This window comes from Corvus moneduloides, chromosome 2, assembly GCF_009650955.1.
Source record: "Corvus moneduloides isolate bCorMon1 chromosome 2, bCorMon1.pri, whole genome shotgun sequence".
Taxonomy (NCBI): domain Eukaryota; kingdom Metazoa; phylum Chordata; class Aves; order Passeriformes; family Corvidae; genus Corvus; species Corvus moneduloides.
Window position 1 is genome coordinate 31,361,827 of NC_045477.1, and position 14,313 is coordinate 31,376,139.

The following is a 14,313-nucleotide window of genomic DNA, read 5'->3' on the forward strand; positions in this document are numbered from 1 at the left end:
CTTGTCTTGCTGCATCCAGCAAGGACCATCTGCAGGCTTTCCCCAGGGCACCTTTTATCTCCAGCCCATCTCGTATCTTAGAGGGATCCTCCTGCCAGGGTCGGCCTGGGTTCCAAGTGTGCTGAACTGGTGTTACACTGGAGGGAAGGCAGCACAGGGTCCCTGGAGCTGCATCTCCCACCCCCAGCTCTGCACGTGGATAGCCCAGGGCAAGTGCAGGGAGCTTGGCTGGCCCTGCTGCTTAGGGTAGCAGTGAATTGAGGAGGAACAAATTTTGGGATAAAGGTGAGAGCAGGTTTCACCTGTTGGGAGCATCCTTGGGGCAGCAAGGACTAGGGTGGGGGAAAAGCAGCGGAGTCAGGCATGGATGGACGTGTAGAGCCTGATCCAAGTGCTCACCACTTAGCTCCTGCTCGGTGCAACTTACTGCTACAGGCACACCTATCCTGCTGGGATCTACTTCCCCCTACTCTTCCCAGGAGCATCAGCTGCCTCCTACTTATTTAAGCAATTCTTTAATGTGAATCACCTGGGGGCTCAGCTCCAGCCCATGACCCAGGCAGTGGGGTTGTAAAACCTAAGAGGGAGTAAGGGATGCTCTTTCAGAGATCTTCTCTCCACCCTTAGGAGCGGGATGTGAGGTCTAAATCCCTCCTGCAACGGGTTCACGTGTACAGGTGCTGTGGGTGTGGGAGCTGGCTCGCTCAGTGGCTGGTGCTTGCCAGCAGCCATGTGCCAGAACTGGTTGGGAAAAACTTTCTTGTTGGCAGCAGAGTTAAGGATCAAGGCGTGAATGAAAGGAAAAGCAGGTTTTTGAGGAAGTCAGCAGGGCTCGCTGTAGCAGGCCCTGCCCAGGGTAGAAATCAAGCCCCTTTGTCATGCTGTAAGGACACCATGGTGACATGCAGAAGGAATAATGCTATCTGCAAAGCAGTGGCACATGAAATAGGGGCAAAGTGACATGACCAAGGCACTCAGGAGGTTTGTGGCAGGCTCAAGTCCACCCTGCTCCCTGCCACCAGCACCCCAATCCTTGTGTGAAATTACTTAGGTGGGGCTTTGACATGGCCACAAGCCCAGGAAAACCTCTGCCCTGCTGCTGTGTCCTCCATGGCATTGTCTGTTCAAGGGAGCTTTCAACCAGTGGTGGACAGCTACCGTGGGTATTCTCAAGCCTCTGAGGTGGGGGGAGATGGAAACCCAGAGCTGTTACTGAAAGAGGCTGACGTGTAGCTGTGCTCTCATTTTTAGGGAAAGGAGATGCCCCAGGTCTCCTTTACCAGGATGTGCCAGCACTTTACACGGTGCATGTGGGAGTGTGCCAGTGGAGAAGATTTCTACCGGGGAGGGGGCTGGGGGAGGTGACAAAGGGCACTGCTGGACAGATTAAGCCCACACAGCAGAGCTTAAATCTGCTTAAAGCCTTTAAGGGAGGATCTGAGCTCATTCTCATTTTTCATGCCGAGATTCGCCTGCGAAACCAAGCTGAGAGGTGGATGAGGTGCTCAGCCAGAGGGGAACAGCTGACCTCGAGGATGGGTTTCAGGCTGTGGGGATGTCCCCTAGGTCTTATACCAGCCCATACAGTGGGGCACTTTATGTCTGGACTTTGTGCTAGGTTTAGGGATTGAATCATATTGGGATAGCCCAGACTGAGGGTTCGGGGCTGTTTTGGTCCTGGATGCCTCTGGGAGTGTTGCAAAAAAAGCAATGGGAAACAGGCAAAGGGTGTTTGTGGGACATGGGTATGGAAGAGTTAACATGGAAGGACCAGGCTCTTCGATCTGGTGCTTGAGAGGGATTAACTCAGCCTGGAGCAGGTGCAGGGAAAAGGGCTCTGAAGCTGCTCAGAGGGATGGAGAGCTATTATACAAGGCTATAAAAGCCCAGTGAAACAAAGGCAGAGAAGGGATGTGCTTGCTGACTACAAATACATCCTACGGGTGAACTCCAGGCAGGCAGAAGAGCGATTTAAACTGGGGGCAGTGTTGGTGCTGGGGTGTGAATTCATTCAGTTTAGCTTAGGAGGCTTATCTAGAGGCTCTGCAACTGTGTCACATCAGAGGAGGGTAGGAGAGGGTGAATTAGAGCACATCACCTCTCTTGCAAGGTGCTTGGCTGTGATATAAGGAGGTCTTAACGTTTGTCGGTGTAGGAGGCCAGGACTCTGTGGTCCAGGCACCCTGTCCTGGTGTCTCCTTTGGGAAGGGCTGTGTTAGCAAAGCAGATCTCACCATCTTCCTGATGTGGGACCAGACCAGCCATGAAGCAGATGAAGCCCAGCTGAGATAATTTTTTGTCTTTGATTATGCCTCAAAAAACTGAATCCATCTCTCCCTTGCCCGGTTGCTGCGTGGATTAATAACAAAGCATCCACACTTTAAAGAAGGCTTTGGCTCTGATCCCAAGAGGAGATTTAGACAGTGTTCGTGCTGGGGTATGATGTTACGGAGAACGGGTGCATCCTCTAAATCTGCTCACGCTTGTGCATTAATTATTGGATATTTTTGGCTGCCCAGAGATGCCAAGATTCCTCTCCTAATGCTTTCTCCAAGCAGGGCAGCATCAGGTTAATACAGAGAGGAGGAGAAGGATGCAGCTGTGCCTTGAAGGCTGGGATCAGGCGCTCCTTCTCTTCCTCCTCACTAATCTCCAGAGGTGTCAAGTCCTTTCTCTGCAGATGTCCAGAGGTGAAACCCCTTCCACAGAGAAGCCTCCTCAGCCCACACAGAGGTGTTTGTTGTCCTCTGCTCGTGCCGTGGTGGTGCGGGGCACACTTGGGCACCATTTACTCCCTTATGTCTTCACCTTCACCTGCACTTCTGAGGGGCTGTGGGGCACAAGGACTCAACTCTGGGCTTGCACTGACCTGCTCCAGGCCAGACGGTGCTCCTGCATCTCCCAGCCCCGGGGGCAGTGTCACGGGTGGGGAATGAGGGGCGGTGATTACTCCAGCTCTGCTCACTTCCAGTTGATTACCCAGGGAGAAAGGGCCAGGCTCTGGGCACTGCAGAAAATGGACACAGACCCAGTGGCTTCATGGAAGCTACATTTTTCACCAGTCAAGCATCTGTCTGGCTGTGTTAACCCTTTACCTGCTCTGAGCTTTCCCCTTCACACCATGGAGACTTTTCACCCATAGCTTATTCCTACTAAATTGGCTTACACTTTAGGAGGCACCCCTTCGACATAGGGGTGACTTCTTGAGGTCATGGAGGGGAATAGGAATGGTTGCCATTGAGTTTTTCACCCTCTCTGGGAAAAAATCCTTTCTGCTCCACGCTCTGTGGCCAAGAAGACTTCACAGTTTTTACTCTTCTGCATGATGCATTAGTTTTTCAGCCAATATTGCAGATCCTCATGCTTTGGGGATCTTCCTGGACTGGACACGTGACAGATGATACCCCTGCAAAGCCGTGCTGGGAGCCCGCGGGGTTTGCAGCATCTAGGTCAGAGACTGGCTCCTTTGGGCCTGGTCCAGCCCTTCAGAGGGGCTGGACTGAGCTCCTCAGCCCCTGCCTGCAGTTTTGTGTCCCAGTTCAATAACACTTTGATGCATTTTGCCTTAAAATACTCCTCTGGCAGAGAAAGCTCTCCCCGCCCCTTGGTTTGCCCTTGTGCAAAAATGACCAGTTTTAGTCCTCCCACCATCCATCTGAGCATCATCTCTGTTCCCTCCTGTCCTGTGACTTCAATCCATTGGGAATGAAGGTTAAAGGGAGAGGGGACTATAAAGCATCCCAACCACCTTAAGTCTGCCCCGTGCTGGGAGGCTGGAGACCTTACTGTGAAGCTCTGAAATGTTATGTGGGTGAGGGCTCCTTCTCCCTACCATGCAGGGGCTTTCTCAGCTTATCAGAGCCCCCAGCAGAAGACAGATGGGTTGGAAAGGCACCAGAAGAGGCCATGAGGGTGGTCAGAGGGCTGGAGCACCTCCACTATGAAAACAGACTTAGGGAGTTGGAGTTGTTCAGCCTGGAGGAGAGAAGGCTTCAAGGAGACCTCAGAGCACCTTCCAGTGCCTAAAGGGGCTGCAAGAGAGCTGAGACATTTTAAAGGGCATGGAGTGATAGGGGGAATGGCTTCACACTGTCAGAGGGTGGTTTAGATTAGATGTTAGAAAGAAATTATTTCCTCTGAGGGTGGTGAGGCACTGGCACAGGCTGCCCAGAGAAGCTGTGGATGCCCCATCCCTGGAAGTGTTTAAGGCCAGGTTTGATGGGGCTTTGAGCAACTTGGTCTAGTGAAAGATGTCTCGTGGCAGAGGGGCTGGAACTAGATCATCTGTAAGGTTCTTTCCAACCCAAACCATTTTATGGTTCTATGATTCTATGAAAATTGCCCCTTGCCTGTCTGCAGCTCATCCTTACGTGAGGGAGCCTGCAGCCCTGGTTGATTCCTTCAAGGTTTATCCTGCGATCTGGACATAGCTATCAAACAAGGCTGCAGCAGACCAGGGCAGGGCTGTGCTGTGCTTTTACCATCAGGGAAAGGGACACAGAATATTGCTTCCTATGTAGCTACAGCATGACAGGCAGCAGCAGGTCTCCCTGAGCTCTGGGTGAAAAGGGCAAAGCTTCAGCTCTGCTCCTGCCTGACCTTCCCTTAAACCACGATGCACTGTGTTTTTGTGGTGTAGCTGGGGTGGTTTTGTTACATCTCCAAATAATCTATACAGTGATTTCTCTGGGTGACAAAAGGCATCCCTCCCTTGCAGCAAGCACCCTCCATCCCAGTTTTCATCACATTTTGACTGGTTTGAGCTTCCCTGCCTCCATGGCGCAGGATGCAGGTGGCTCTGGTTGACTCAATCCCTTTACAGCCCCTCCTGGGCTGTTCCACCATTTTTTCCAGTCCTGTATAGAGATGAAGGATGCATGTCTGTTTGTCTCTCAGGGTTTGGGGTTCATTTGTTTTATTTTTTCTGAGGCGCACCCTAGTAATCAAAAGCTTCGTATGAAGTGTTTGCAGGCTTGTTGCTCCCAAATCCTTGAAGAGCTGGTCCTACCAGTTGTCTGAGCATATGTAAATACTGTGAGGATAGCTTAGGGGTGATTAAGGGAGGTGATTTCTCTGCTGAACAAAGGGAAGCCTTGATTTGATAAAAGCTGCAGCTGCAAACTCTACTTTTTCAGAGCCAGACCACCGCTGCTGCATGAGTGCAGGGTGGGGATGGGGATGGTTGCTGCTGGCTGCTTGCCCAGTAATTGGTGCCTTTGGCTTCCTGGCAGGTCTTCATGCAGGAGCAGGAGAGTGATGATTTGTTGCATCTAACACGGGGCTGTGTCAGGTTCCTGTCCCATGCAGGGGAGTGGAACTCCTCCCTGTGTCACAAGGTACATCTCATGCATACTCTGTGACTCGCTGCTCCAGCTCAGAGCTGCTGCAGCATGAGGGAATCTAAAAGGATACATGAGCTCTAAAAGAGCAAGGACTTGCAGCAGGGTAATGTCTGGGAGACGAGGAGGGGGCTTAATCCTGATCCCAGAGTGCTGTGCTCAGCCCACACTCTCCTGCTTGCTGCTCAACATGCATTAGGAGCATGCTCTGAGCCACCTCCTGAAGACAAGCCGGACCTGCTTCGTGCAGAGAATCCAGACAGACATCAGAGCAGTGATGGACATTTTTATTCACGTGAGAGCAGGGTGATGGATCTGGCTGCCAGCTGTGGTAGCAGGAGCAAGCACCAGCCATGCTGGACTGCAGCAAAGCAGTAGGTCTCCAAAAGAGGAGGAATCCTCATCTCAAAAGTGAGAGGTGTACCTGTCCACAGCAGAGGGTGTTGGACTTCATGACCCTTAAGATCCCCTCCAACCCAAACCATTCCATGACTTTATGATCTGGAACACTGAGTGGAGAAAACGTGCAGTGCTCAGCATCTCATCCATCTCCCGGAGGGGGAGGAAAGCTCATGCCTAGTCCCTGCCTGGAGAAAGAAGCAGCCTTTCTGCTCCAAGGGTTGTATGGCAAACTCTTACCTCTGTGTTTAGAGAAGAGCAGCACTGCTCAAATGTAGGAATAATGGGGGGGGAAGTTGGCTGGGAGGTTGGGGGAGTTGCAGCATCCAAGGCAGAAACACAGTTTGAAGAGCTCAAATTAAGACAGTGGGAACTTACATTCCAACCTTTCCGCTTGTAAGGGCCGAGTGGATCCAGTAACAAGGATTTCTAATAAATCTCACAGATTTGAGGTGGTCCAATCTGCTTGAGAGAGGCTACCCTGTTCAAAAGCACTAACACTATCAGTTGCTACAAGCCTTTAAATATGACTTTGGTGCTCATGATGCTTTAGACTAGTCACAGAAAGAAAAATTCATTTAAGACAGAGAGGGAAAAGGAGGTAAAATTAAATTTTAAAAAATCAGATTTGCTGGGTGATCCTGAAAGTTTTACGGACAAGGAGAATGTTCTTATCAGTCTGTACCCAGGTGTGGTCTGATATTTGCTGTTGTGGCTTTGGAATTTATAGGATATGGGTTTCAGGAAGGGACTGGCAAGCGGGTTGAGGGCCTATCAAAGAGAAAACTGAACATGGAGGACCCAAGTCAGAAGTGGACCAGAGTGCCTTGGTGCTTCTTTTCAGGTTTGGGTCAGGCAAAGAGAAAATTGTAAGATGTTTCAGGTTTATTAGCCAAAGTTGTGAGTCTTGGCAGAGGTTTGAGACCAGACTTGAGGCCAGCAGCTGTAGGGCTGGGGCAAAGCCTGTGGTGTGGAGCCTGTTGTCAGAGGCAGTGGGGTGTCCCCATCATCTGGAATTGCAGGAGATGATCATATCCCACTTGAAGTGGAACAGGTCAAGGGATACATTCCTGGAATGGCCAGGAGCCTCTCAAGAGGGACCTGAAGGACTTGGTTGTACCTCCAGGCCTCTGTGGGGATGGAGTTTTGGGCTCTGCCTGCAGCAAGGGGTGAAGGTGATGGAGAGAGAAGAAACCCATTGCCTTGGGGATGGTGTTGTTGTAGAATCACAGAATGGTTTGGGTTGGAAGGGTCCTTGAAGACCATCTCATTCAGCACCCTGCCATGAGCAGGGACACCTCCCACTAGACCAGCTTGCTCAAAACCCCATCTGTCCTCACCTTGAACACTCCCAGAGAGAGATAGGGCTTGTTATGAAGTGATCAGGGCTGAAGCTGCAGGAAGGATGCTCTGGATCAGCCAGAAGGGCAAACATCACAGCTCACCTGGGAGGGATGATGTTGAAGGATCCAGCTGCCTCTCCTCACTCCTCTACAGAGTAGCTGCAGCCCCGTTATCTCTTCTGCTCCTCCTGCATGTGTCTCTGTGCTTCGTTTGAAGTTCAATTGCTTTAATCATCCCAGAGGCTGCGGAAGCTATTGAAGGCAGAGCATTTGCATGGAGACGTGCTGCATTTTATCTGCATTAATGATGAGTTTTCTGAATGGATTTTCCAGTTCCTCAACCTCTTCAATACGCACCTCTGTGACCCAACATGGCCAAGAAAAAGGCTCACATGGTGATGCCAAGCAATACCCTCTGACTCTTCTGTCCTTCCCTCTGTCTACCTTATAAAGGTACAGGCCTACCTTTACACCATAGTTTTTTTGCCCAGCTGGCAAGAAAACCAGCGTGAGTGTATTGATGTGGTGCAAGGCTTCCAGTGGAGTCAGTGTGACTGGATTTAAAAGGAGCTGGTCTAGCTGTTCAATTAGAAACACTGAATAGGTAATAGAAATACATGCTCAGTCAGGTACTGCAAAGATAGCATCCTCTCCTCTCCTCTCCTCTCCTCTCCTCTCCTCTCCTCTCCTCTCCTCTCCTCTCCTCTCCTCTCCTCTCCTCTCCTCTCCTCTCCTCTCCTCTCCTCTCCTCTCCTCTCCTCTCCTCTCCTCTCCTCTCCTCTCCTCTCCTCTCCTCTCCTCTCCTCTCCTCTCCTCTCCTCTCCTCTCCTTCCAAATGGATGCTGAGAAGGGCACAGCTCTGTAACTTCATGGGGTGTGTTTGTGTTCAACATGATCCTCATGTGGCGTGGCAGCCCTCTTGGGCTAAGCAGGAGCCGTGTGGCTGGATGACCATAGGTGCAGGTGGCTCGATTCTGTATGTGTGAATCTGCTCTTCCTAGGTTGTATTTTTCCAGTGCCTGAAAACCTGCTCTGCGTGAGCAGTGTCATGTGCTGGACAAGATTCCTGCCTTCTCCTTGCACAAAGGTGTTTTTCTGGAGGCTGCATTGGCTGCTGAGTGAGCTTGGGAGTGCTTTGGTGTTGCTGGCACTCTGTGCTGCTCCTTACAATTATTAACCAGGGTCAGGGTGTGCTGAGGCGTGAGGGGTTAGTGAAGTTATGGCTGTCTCCAGGGACTTGGCATTGGCAAAGCCCATTAATTTACCTTTTGTTGATTGTCTTGCAACTCCTGCTGATCTCCAAGGGTTTTTAACCCTGCTGTGGCCTGGGAAACAAGCCTAAAATAACACAACCAGTAATGCTGGCTCAGGGACCAAACAGCATGTGGAAGGTACCCAAAACTTAGTGTCTCTGTTCTCCCCAAACCATGAGTGGATTGGGATGAGCTGGACCCTGTGTGGTGAATATATTCAGCCCATCTCTGCTTTCCCTCAGCCAAGGCTGGCTGCCTGGTGGCATGTTACTGCCTTGCTCTTTCCACTGCTTTTGGGGCTTTCTGTTGTTGCATCCCTCTCCCTGCTATTCCTGCATCCCTCCAGCCTCCTGCATTTTCTGATCTAGTGGGAGATGCTGCCACCAGCTTTGCTTTGAGCTTGTTACTCCTTCCTGTGCCAGGATGCCTTCAGACATGTGTCCTGGTCCCATCTGATCTTAGAGTCTGTGCTGAGGGAAGGGCCAGTCTGGCTGGTGCCACAAGCCCGGTTTGTGTGCACTGCTCTGGCCAGGCAGAGCTGGAGCCAGCACAGGGTTATGAGAGTGTTCCCAGTGTGGGGCTGCCTTTTCTTCCTGCAGCTCCAACATCGGACTCTGTTTGCAATCGGTGACTCATATCTGCAAGGAACGAGGAACTCCCGAGTCAAAGGCCTCTGTCCCAGCATGAGTCATCCAAGCAGAAAGGGAGCTCCTGGTCAGCACACCCAGCTGGTTCCTGAAGGAGATGGGTATTCAAGGATGCCCAGACCCTCCTGTTAACCCTGGCCTTCCCAGGAAAAAAAACCCCAATCCTGTACATACATGCAGACCTGCTAGCTGGCTGTGTCTCTCCTTGTGCTGTCATCTTGCTGTTAAGCAATAAAGGAGTGATACTCTGGAGGAAAAAAATCCAGAGGAGATAATGCAAGTATGATAAAAATTACTGGGCATTGCCAGAAACATCCTCCAAATGTGACATCTTATATCCAGTTGATTTTGTGCAGATGCTGACAGCCAGGCGTGTTTTGATATTACAGAGTCACTTGCAGAAGCTTTCTGCCAGAATATGTGACCCTGCCCTTTCCCTGGCCCCGGATGCAACTGCACTTTTTAATGAAAGATTGCTCTGGATTCACAGAACCATAGAGTTCTTTGGGTTGGAAGTACCTTGAAGACCTTCTAGTTCCAACCCCCTGCCATGGGCAGGGACACCTTTCACTAGACCAGGGTGCTCAGAGCCCCATCCAGCCTGGCCTGGAACACTTCCAGGGATGGGGCATCCACAGCTTCACTGGGCAGCCTCTGCCAGTGTCTCACCACCCTCACAGGGAAGAATTTCTTTCTGATATAAAATCTAAACCTACTCCCTTTCAGTTTAAAGCCATTCCAGATTGTCCTATCACTACATGCCCTTGTCAAAAGGACATTTCTTTTGAGTTTATTTTCAGTAATAGCCAGCTGTTAGACAGCACCTTTCTTTGTAGGTGTTGGAGTGCTTTGCAGAAGGGACCAGGATCTCTGCAGAAGGAGAGTGATGCTTCTTCCTGCTCCATAGAGGAGGAGGATTCAGCAGGGAGCATTTGCTGTACTTAGATGCTTGCAAAAAGCCATGTTGATGCAGAGGGTTTACTCACTTAGAACAAACAGCCCCCAACCCCATCAGGATGTTTTTTGGGGCTAAATCCGCCTCACTGAGTTTCTGAGGGGGAACGGCTTGTCCCCGTGTGAACTCATGTAAGATTAACCCTCAGGCTGAAAGGTGGCATGTTAAGGTGTCCTGATTTGGATGCCATCTGTCCTGCAGCAAATCTGATTAAAATCAGAGCTTGATATAAACATAATTAAGAGTAAAAATTATTATTTCACCTTTAGCCTAGCGGAGCTTTTAGCTCTTAAGTGAGAACAGAGATATGACCTGAAGAAGAAAAGAGATAAAGGCCAGAAGGGGACATTCAGTGCTCTGTTCTTCATCAGTTTTATTTCAGCAAGTAACCACTGTAAATGTTCAGTAATTTGCATTTTAGCTAAAGCATCTGGTCTGTAAAGATGTCCAACTGTGCTCAAAAACATCTGGAGCTGAGCTACCTGTAACTTCCCACGGGAATTAGCTTCCCTGGTTAACCGCAGTCAGTTTGAGAAGAAATGATGTCTTGTTTTCTAATTGCCATCAGTGCGGTTTCAGCTTCCACTCCTTGTGGACATTGCTAATGCAGGATGCTGCACTGTGCTGCTGGCTCTGGGCCATGCCATTTGGGGTCCAAAGCTAAGCTACGGTGCATGCACAGCTGGGAGTGGGAAAGGGCTTTGGGAATGGCTCAGGTTTCCCAGAGGAGCTGCGTGACCAAGCTTGGAACTAGACAGTCTTGAAGGTCCTTTCCAACCCAAAGCATTCTATGATTCGAAGACAGCTTCAGGCTTTTTTTTGTTCATGGTTGGCCAAGAGGTGTGGAGTGCTTATCTTGTGTTCTGTGTAAACAGTGACAATTCAAGTCCTTCTTCTTCCCTGGGTCCTGGAGAAACAGTGTGTAAAGCTCTCCTTGCATCGACAGGGATGAATTCCTTTGCTGAGCTGGACTTTTGTGTTGGTAGGTGTAAGGATAACCCTGGTGTTGCCCCATTTCTGTCAATAGAAACACCCAAGGAGGCTGTAAAAAATTGTTTAAATAACATATTAAGAAAAAGCCTGGTGTTTGCTCTGAACACCCTGCTGCTGAGCCCCATAACATTGCACCTGGTTGAGGATTGGGCAGTCTGGTTCCTGCTTCATCTTCTCCTTGGCTGATCCTGTGCCCTTGAAATGTGATATGGAAGCCCTCTCCTGTTTAGTGAGAGTGGAGCTGAAGGACAGCAGATCCTGTCCTTTAGAACAAAGTGTTTTTTCTGACCTGGAGGCAGACAGCTGTAGGATCTATAAGTAAGGAGGCTTTGCTCCTGGCCAGGCTGCAGCCTTGTGGTAACACAGGTGTGGTGAGCCCCTGCCAGCTACCCAAGGTGCAGGAGCCTCTGAGCTGGAAGGCAAGGAGAGGAAGATGTTTGTAGGGGAGGAAGGAAGCGTCTTTCCGCAAGTATTTGGTCCTGGCCAATGCAAAGGCTTTCAATTCTTCTCCCTGTTACAGTCCTTAGAGCCGTGATTGTTACCAGATGGCAGGAGCTGGAGCACTTGGATGATGCTAGAGGTGAAAAGGGGAGTCCACAACACCCCTGAGTCATAAGTCTGGCTCAGTCTTCCAACAAAATAGTTTCTTTAAACTCCTTCGTGGCAGGACTGAGGTTGGGATCAGACCACTGTTCCTAAAAACTCAGCTCTGCTAAGAGTGGTGAGCGCAGATTCCCCTCCCTGCTCACATGCAAACACATGCATATGCAGGTGTAGGGTTGTTAATTCAAATCAGGCGTGAAAACACCCAGTTCTTGTGCTCCTGGAGCGTTTGAGCTTGATGCAAGAAGGCAAAGAGTAATTAGACAGCCTTTGGGCATTTTAAGGTGGCAGAGGTAGAGTTCAGCCTGGCGAGCATGAAATGCTGCAAATTAGAGAGAGTAATGAATTTGAACACTGCCCTAAGAACATTCCCTCTGCCACTTCCTTTTAATTATTTAGCAAGGTGGGGGTTTTTTGTTTGTTTTTCTAAATGATCCTGAGCAGTATCCCTTCCTTTGTAACTCAAATCCATCTACACGCTGTCATGTGAGAGTAGCCCTGCAGCGAGGACAGATGGCTGGCAAGGTGACAGTCACTGTGGGGTGGGATAGCAGGGCAAAATTCAGGCAAATTTGGGTATCAGAAAGGCTGGAACTCCTTGGCTGAGATGACTGCGGTCTTGTTCTCATAGGGATGGACATTGCTCAGGGTCTCTTGTGAAAATCGGTGTTGCAGGGATCATTGGAAAGCACGGCTCCAAGCTGCAGGGTGTAGCAGTAATTTTATGAATGAGCAGCCAAGTGCCAGCCCTTGGCCATGGTACAGGCTGCAGAGCAGCATCCAGCATCTCCTACATCAAACCCAAAACTCCTGCCTTTAACTCAAGCGTGGCTTTTAGGAAGGCTCCAGACCTCCTTCCTCCCCTCCTTTCCAGGCTCCCTCCCTAATCTCGCTGGTTCTTCCTGCACAACCTCCCAAGGAAATATCCTTTCCTGTCTGTCAGCCCACTTCATGCACCAGTCCAAGCCATTCATCTTGCATGTCAGCCCACAGCATCTTCCTCCTCTCTCAGCCTGTTGTATTCCTGCAGGAGGCAGTTGCCAGCCATCCTTTCCCAGCACTGCTGCTTTCCCTGTGTCTCTCTGTAGCAATGAGTTCTATCACTGTGAAAGTCTTGCCTGATTGTCACTCAAAAGGAGCTCATGCAGTGCTCAGATGTCCCCATGACCTCCCTGGGTACATCTCCCTTATTTTTCACCCCTTCCTCTGCTGGAGATCTGAAGGCCAGCACCTTCCCTGGCCCTCTTAGCAGGGTGTATAGGACTACTGGCTGCATTCCCTGCCTGCTCAAAGGCTGACAGCCTTTCCACAAGTAGTAAATTTGGTGTATTATTTGGGGGTTTATAGCAGGCCATTTATTTTTAAGGCTTTTCTGAGGGCCGGTGATGCACTTGGGCCTCTTTGTAGCATCTGGGGTCTACAGAGCATCTGGTACTGATGGCAGGGAGAAAATCCCCACGAACTGCATTAGCAACTCGTCCTCAGAAGCGGAGACCTGTGGAGCAGCCAGCAAGGGGATTATTTTGGGTTCACTTAAGCTCTGAGTGATGAGCACTTGTGCTGCTAATCAAGCTGATAAATGCTGTCAATTAAAACCTGTGCTTTGCTCTTCAGCTTTCCGGAAGTGAAGTGGTTTCGTCTCTCCCAGAGGAGAGAAGGCTGGCTGGGTGGGCAGTGCTCCTGGAGCATCAGAATGGGCATTAGTTGAGCTCTCAGACACCTACTTTCCTTCAGCTAATCCTAGTGGTTCATAAACAAGGGATGTGACACTGCTACTTAAATTGGTGCCAACTGTAACTGATCATATAATCCTTGAGATTTTGGATGTTTACAAATCAGCAGCTTCCAATTAGCCATTATCACAACTTCATTATCCCACCACGTGTGATAATACCACAACAAGCATAGGGTTTCTGTGTGTCTCACTAGGAGGGATGAGAGGTCGGCTTGCTGGATGCATCCACCCACTGCATGGGGCACTCTTAGTTTTACCATGTTGGAGGTGAAAGCTGGGATTATGCCACTTAGGGACATGCTTTAGTGGAGGACTTGGCAGTCCTGGGTTAACAATTGGAATAGGTGGTCTTAGAGGTCTTTTCCAACCTGAATGATTCCATGATTCTATGGTTATGTGGCACACACATTCCCATTTCTTTAGGAAAACATACTAGACATTTCCAGACTGAGGTCGCTAATGGCCAGCTTTTGAAAAAGGACATCCCGTTTTGGGGAGAGATAAGGATTGTACATGGCTGTTACAAACAAATACAGAGAAACTTTAGGGAAGGAGTTTTGGAAAAAGTCTGTGATTAAGTAGTGGGGAACTATGCAGAGCACCCATTTTCCTTGTGCCTGAGCAAAGGGGTTGGTACCCAGTGACCAAAAGGCAGGGGTGATGGACAGGTGCTGATCTCTCTCTGGGGGGCAATTGAGCAATGGTTTCCTGCTGTTGTCTGGGTTGCTAAATTCACATCTCTGCCCTGGAAGCAAGACACTTGTCAGGAAAGAATAATTAATCCAGAAACACGTGGTGCTCTGCCAGGAGACTTTTTTTAAAATTAAAACCAGATCTGATAAAGTTTGCTGAGAAATTGGCGTCTCTGACAAAATCGTGAACTGCATGATTTTGTGAGTTGAGGCTCTGTGGTGGGGGTGCTCTGGGTAGGGCTCAGCCCCCACAGCTGTGCACACCCATCTTGCAGGGGGTGTCTTTCCCTCCTTTGCCTCTGAGGGCTGTGTTTTTCCCACATGAGTTACAAATTTGTTAAGAAGCAGGACACC

General features: G+C 49.8%; 1 protein-coding gene across 1 annotated transcript in view; it reads left to right on the forward strand.

Annotated features, from left to right (window-relative positions):
- Window positions 1-14,313, forward strand: part of CAPN5 (calpain 5) — a 52,989-nt gene that overhangs the window by 1,121 nt on the left and 37,555 nt on the right. The gene's annotated exons all lie outside the window — the stretch shown is intronic.